The sequence below is a fragment of the Pongo abelii genome, chromosome 1, assembly GCF_028885655.2.
Source record: "Pongo abelii isolate AG06213 chromosome 1, NHGRI_mPonAbe1-v2.0_pri, whole genome shotgun sequence".
Taxonomy (NCBI): domain Eukaryota; kingdom Metazoa; phylum Chordata; class Mammalia; order Primates; family Hominidae; genus Pongo; species Pongo abelii.
Genome location: NC_071985.2, coordinates 195868012 through 195874133, shown reverse-complemented (window position 1 = coordinate 195874133; position 6122 = coordinate 195868012).

Genomic DNA, 6122 nt, shown 5'->3' with positions numbered 1-6122 from the left:
CCACTACTTGCTCAAGAACTCTGATCTTGGGCAAGTTTCCGAAACTTTCTGGGCCTTTGTGCCAACACACCCACCTCCAAGGATGGCCTGAGGATGACAGCAGATCCCTAAGGCCACACCTGGGAAGCAGTGCCTGGCACATCACAGGTGCTCCACGCTTGGAGGTGCTACGGGGATGTCAAGGAGGGAAAAGACATGGGGGAGTTTCCTAGCCAATGCTGAGGGGGAACAGCAAAGGCAAAGGAGCAGGCCGTGTGGGTGGAGGCAAGAGCCGGGTGCTGAGTGCAGGAAGCCTGCGGGAATTCCAGATCTTCCCCTGGTGCTCCCTAGGGCTTGGGGCAGGCAGAGCCAAAAAGAAGCTGCAGGGCGGGGGCCAACTGCCCAGTCTCAGCTCCCAGCTCCTCACTTACTGGGTGTGACCTCGGACAAGACAGTCACAGTCCCCTCTCCAAGCCAGGCTTGCCTCCTTTGCAAAATGGAGAGGATAACTTACTGCTACCCCAAAGTTGTGGTGTAAGAAGGAAATGGCTATAGTGTGCTTCCATCTGTGCCTGCCTTGTAGTAAGCCTGCAAAGAAATTTCTCCTCTCCTTCTCGCTCCTTAACCCATGTAAGATGACCTATTTACTGACCCAATTACATTACACACAGTATCTTATTCAACCCTTAAAATACCCTATGAACAACCCAGAGGTCCATCAGTGGGTGAAGGGATAGCACACGGTCATCCACACTGTGGAATACTACTCAGCAGTGAAAAAGGATGAAGTGGGCCACACATGGAGGAATCTCAAAGCATTCTGAGAGAAGCCAGACACAAAAGACCACAGGCTGCATGATTTATTTTAATGAAGTGTCCAGAAAAGACAAATCTATAGAGAAAGAAAATAGTACTGGGCACGGTGGCTCACACCTATAATCCCAGCACTTTGGACGGCCAAGACAGGTGGATCACTTGAGGTCAGGACTTTGAGACCAGCCTGGCCAACATGGTGAAACCCCATCTCTACTAAAAATACAAAAAAAAAAAAAAAAAAAATTAGCCAGGTGTTGTGGCGCATGTCTGTAATCCCAGCTACTCGGGAGCCTGAGGCAGGAGAATCGCTTGAACCCAGGAGGCGGAGGTTGCAGTGAGCCGAGATTGCACCACCACACTCCAGCCTGGGCACCAGAGTGAGACTCCATCTCAAAAACAAAAACAAAAAAGACAAGTGGTGGCTCAGGATGGAAACGGGGAGTGATTGCAAATGGGCATGAGAGACATTTTGGGGGTGATGGAAAGGTTCTAGAATTGGGTGGTGATGATGGTTGCACAACTGTACACATTTACTCAAGATCATTGAATTGTGCACTTAAAGTGGGTACATTTTACGTGTGAATTCTATACCTGAAGAAAGTTATTTAAGAAATAAAAGCTATGAAATCAACATATATTAGCCCTTTGCCCTTAAAAACTTCATAGTAGGTTTTGGGAATTCAGTGCCAGGTTTGTTTGCCTCCAAAGCTCATGGTCAGGTTCTTTAGTTTGGGAGATAAAAGGAAAAACAACAACAACATGAGGTGAACATTCTTTTTTTTTTTTTGAGACAGGGCCTCACTCTGTTGCCCAGGCTGGAGTGCAGTGGCACAATCACAGCTCACTGCAGCCTCGACCTCCCGGGCCCAAGCCATCCTCCCACCTCCACCTCAGCCTCTCAAGCAGCTGGGACTACAGACGAATGCCACCACACCCGGCTAACTTTAATTTAATTTAATTTTTTGAGACAGAGTCTCAATCTGTCTCCCAAGCTGGAGTGCAGTGGCACAATCTCAACTCACTGCAACTTCTGCCTCCCAGGTTCAAGTGATTCTCCTGCCTCAGTCCCCCGAGTAGCTGGGACCACAGGCACATGCCACCACGCCTGGCTAATTTTTGTATTTTTAGTAGAGACGGAGTTTCACCATGTTGGCCAGGCTGGTTCGAACTCCTGACCTCAAGTGATCTGCCCGCCTCAGCCTCCCAAAGTGCTGGGATTCCAGGCGTGAGCACCTGGTCAAGGTGAACATTCTAGGACTCCAGTTTGTTTTCCACTTAGTAGCCACGAATTGGCTCACAAAAATGAGGTGATGAATAAGGAAAAGGAGCCTGGACCCCAGAAACAGTCATCTTCAGGGAAGAGGTCCTGCAACTCAGAGTCCTGCTCTGCTCACGGGCAGTGGGAGCTTCCCAGGCACCACTGAGCTCTCTCTGTCCCTTCTGCCTTCTGTCTGTCTGTCTATGCTTCTGATACTACAAAGTAAGGATTATTATTCCATTTTGCAGACGAGAAACTGAGCCTCAAGTAGATGAAGTAGCTTGCCCAAGCCCACACGACTGGGTACCAGGTGTGACTTTAAATGCAGTCGAAAGTCCCCAAACCTGTTTTTCCCACCATGCCAAGCTGCCCTGGACCTCTCCTCCATTTCTCTCGGCCTCTCTGTGTCTGCTTCCTTCTGTATCTGTCTTCCCAGCTCCGTCTTCTATCTGTCTGTCTTTCTTTGTCTCTCTTTGCTTGCCTCTGTCTCTCAGCCTCTCTGTCTCTCCCTCTGTGTCTCTGTCTCTGGCTCATTTATTTTTTAATAACCACAATAATGAGAAAAGCTCCTTCCCGACCCTCCTGGGGAGGGAGACAAAAGGAGGGGAGCCCGGGGAAGAAGGGGAGGGATAACCTCCCCTCTTGCTCCTGAGAAATTTAATAAAGGGCCTGAGAAAGTGCTGGGCTCCACGGCCAGCCAGTACCCTGGGAAAGGTGGCGGCCCCCTCCCCCACCACAGACACCAGCTCTGCACGGGCCTGGGGTCAGGGAGGGAGTGTCTCGGTGCTGGGCCCCCCTTCTTCAGCTCACAGGCTTTATCTCTCCCCTCCCTGCTGGTGGGAGCAGTTCCCCCAGCTAATCCGTCCCTGAATATGGTCCATACCAGACTCCCTCCCCTTGACCCAGACCTGCGGCTTTCCCAGGAGAGCAGCCCAGAGGCTCCGAGGGGAGAATCAATCACAGAATCATAGCCTCTGGACTCAGGAGGTCAGGCGGTGCAGCCGCCTGCCTCTGCTGTGTCCAGGGCAGCTCCCCATGAGGCCGTGCCCAGCCCCCTACCAACATCGGTAGAGAGGGGGCTGGGTCTTCCCACATCCATCCTGGCTTGCAAAGGCACCTGATGCCAAAGTGCCCAGTTGGCTTCTGGCCAGAGACAGCCCAGGATCCCAGGAGGGAGAACGTTACCAGGCCTCCCGCCTCTGCCTCCTTGAGGACCAGCATTGGCCAAGATGGGGAAAGCAAGTCATAGCATCCTTCAGTCTGGCCCCAGCCTCACCTCTCCCACCATGGGTGGTTCATTCGGACAGGGGCTTAGCAGGTCAGAGTGGAAGAATGCCCTGGTCCAACCTCTGGGAGAACCAAGGGGATGAAAGCTGCTGGTTGATAGGTGAGAGGGGAGCTTCCCAGGGGGCCGAGAAAGGAGGCCTGGCTGCTGCCAGGCTGCTGAAATGGACCCACAGAGAGGAGTCGTAGGGTTGGTAAGACGAGGCCAACTCGTCAGACGAACACCGAGGCCAAGTCCCACAGTGCGGGGAGGCCAATCCAGCTCTCCACCCAGGAATGCGCTCTGGGCTCCTTTCTGCCCAGAGAGACTGTGGGCCCCGGGGCTGCCCAGGCACAGTCATCCTGCTGTTTCCAGGTGTCCGGACAGCCTTTCCCATGCTGGGAAACCACACTCTGGCAGAGCTGACAGCATCTCCCACCTGGCCAGGAACCAGAGGGAGGGGCTGAGGGCTGGGGCCTGGGACTGAGCATGCATTCACACGCTCATTTGCTGCGCACTGCACTCTAGCAGGCCGTGCTGAGTTCCCAGGATAGGGAGTAAGAACAACAGCTCATTCTCTGGGGGGCTTACAAGGTGCCAGGGACTGTGCTAATGCATTATCCCACTAGACCCTCACAGCAATGCAATGTGCCATCTGCACTTTAAAGATGAAAAAATTAGAGGTACAGAGAAGTTAGGTCACTTGTTCAAGGTTACAGCCAATCCATAAGAAAGCCACCGTTCCAATTTGGCATTGAATGGAGCACAGCATGTCCAAGGGACAACGAGACACCCTTTCTGCCTCAAGAAGCTCGCAGACAAGAGAAGTGAAGCAGGGTGGAGTTGCAGGGAAGGGACAGGCAGAAGAGTGGGAGCCAAGGGACAGAGGTTTCCAGAGATGGCCTGAGGTAGGACTTAGTCCCACCTCCTTCAAAATGGGAAGGCAGAGCAGTGACCTCACAGGCACTGCCAACAGATTCCAGCTGCTAACAGGCTCTGCGCAGACTAACTGCCTGTCCGCCCAAGTCCCAGGTGCCCAGTGGGCAGCCAGAAGTAGCCCACACTCCTGCACACCTGGGACCCCCTTGCCTGGGGCCACAGGCAGAGGAAGTGAAAAGGAGCCGAGAGATGGAACCGGAAGACAAATATTTGCAGCTCCCAGCCTGATTCTGCTCTGTGCCAAGGCCTGCACTGGACATTGTGGGGGTGTTAGCCGAGGTCAGCTGGGCAGCGCCCTGCCCCACCTTGAGGAGCCAATGATGGAGCATCCTAGAACATTCTCAGAGAACTGTGGCCGTGGGGAGCGGAATGCACTAGGCACCGAAAGGGAGGTAGCCAACCCCAGGGGTCTGAGCTCCCCTTGGGGTGTAGGGCAGTGCAGTGAGGGAAGGCCTAGCTACTTCCTTTACTACATCCGAAGAAGTAGAGGTGGCCAGTAAAGGCCAGAAGAGTAAGATGTTTCCCAAGTACCCGTCCCCACTGGCAAAGCACTTGAAGACCCTTCCTTGTCCTCTCAGATAATTTTGATCCTCTAGTCCTTAAAATAGGAGTTATAATCTCCATTTTAAAAGAAACTGAGGCCAAGCACGGTGGCTCCTGCCTGTAATCCTAGCACTTTGGGGAAGTTGAGGCAGGTGGATCACTGGAGGTCAGGAGTTCGAGATCAGCCTGGCCAACATAGTGAAACCCCCGTCTCTACTAAAAAAAAAAAAAAAAAAAAAAAAAATTAGCCAGGCATGGTGTTGCACAGCTGTGATTCCAGCTACTTGGGAGGCTGAGGCAGGAGAATCACTTGAACTCAGGAGGTGGAGGTTGCAGTGAGCCAAGATCGCAGCACTGCACTCCAGACTGGGCAACAGAGCGAGACTCTGTCTCAAAATAATAAAATACAATAAAATAGAAACTGAGGCCCAGAGAGGTAATGAGCTTTGCCAGAAGACACATAGCCAGAGAAGAGCATCACACAGAAGCTGTGTCTCCCAGCTCCTTGCCTGGTTGCGTGGAGACCCCTGGTTTATGCTGAAGGTGGCAGAATCTGGGGGGAGCTGAACGGATTCTGACCTGCGCTCTCCCCAGTGGGCAGATGCAGGTGGCCACGCACAGCTCCTGCCTCGAGTGTAGCACCAGCCCCATGGTGGCTGGTGGGCAAGCGGAGGCTCTTTGGAACACGTGTTTCCACTTTCACTGGAGCTGGGAACTAATAGCAGAAAAACCTGTGAAGCTGCTAATGGGATAATGGAGAAAGTATTTATTTATTTTTCGAAGGAGGCCTGTGAGGATCTGGGGCAGGCCCAGTGTGAGGCCACGGAGGCGGGAGGTCAGCCCACTGTTAACAGGGATTAAGCAGACACCGTGGGATGAGGGGGTTTCCGGAGCAGAGGCTGGCAGCAGGGCCTGGTCTGGTACTGTCAGTGATTGCTCTCCCTGGGGACAGTAAGGCTGGGCCCGAGGACTCCCTCCAATCACTTCTAGGTAGGGGGCTTCAGGCTCCCCGCTTTCCTCTGCATCTGCTTCCTGCTATCCCGCCCAAGGTGCAGGCGCCTGTGGGTGGTCATCACATGGGTCTCCTGTCCCCAGGCAGTGTGACCCCGGCAGCTTGCTGAGGGATGTCTGGGTAGCTGCCTCCCACCACGCGCAGCTCCGGGAGGGAGGTGGTTCATATTGCACCTTTGGCTGGAGCCGCAACCATCCCCGGGAAGCTAGTTCTTCTTGAGAAATGTCTTCATAAGCAAGGCACAATGGGTCTGCCCTCCCCGTCCTCACTAGTGAGCCAGTTGTCATCTCTCCAGCAGATAGCACTGCCCT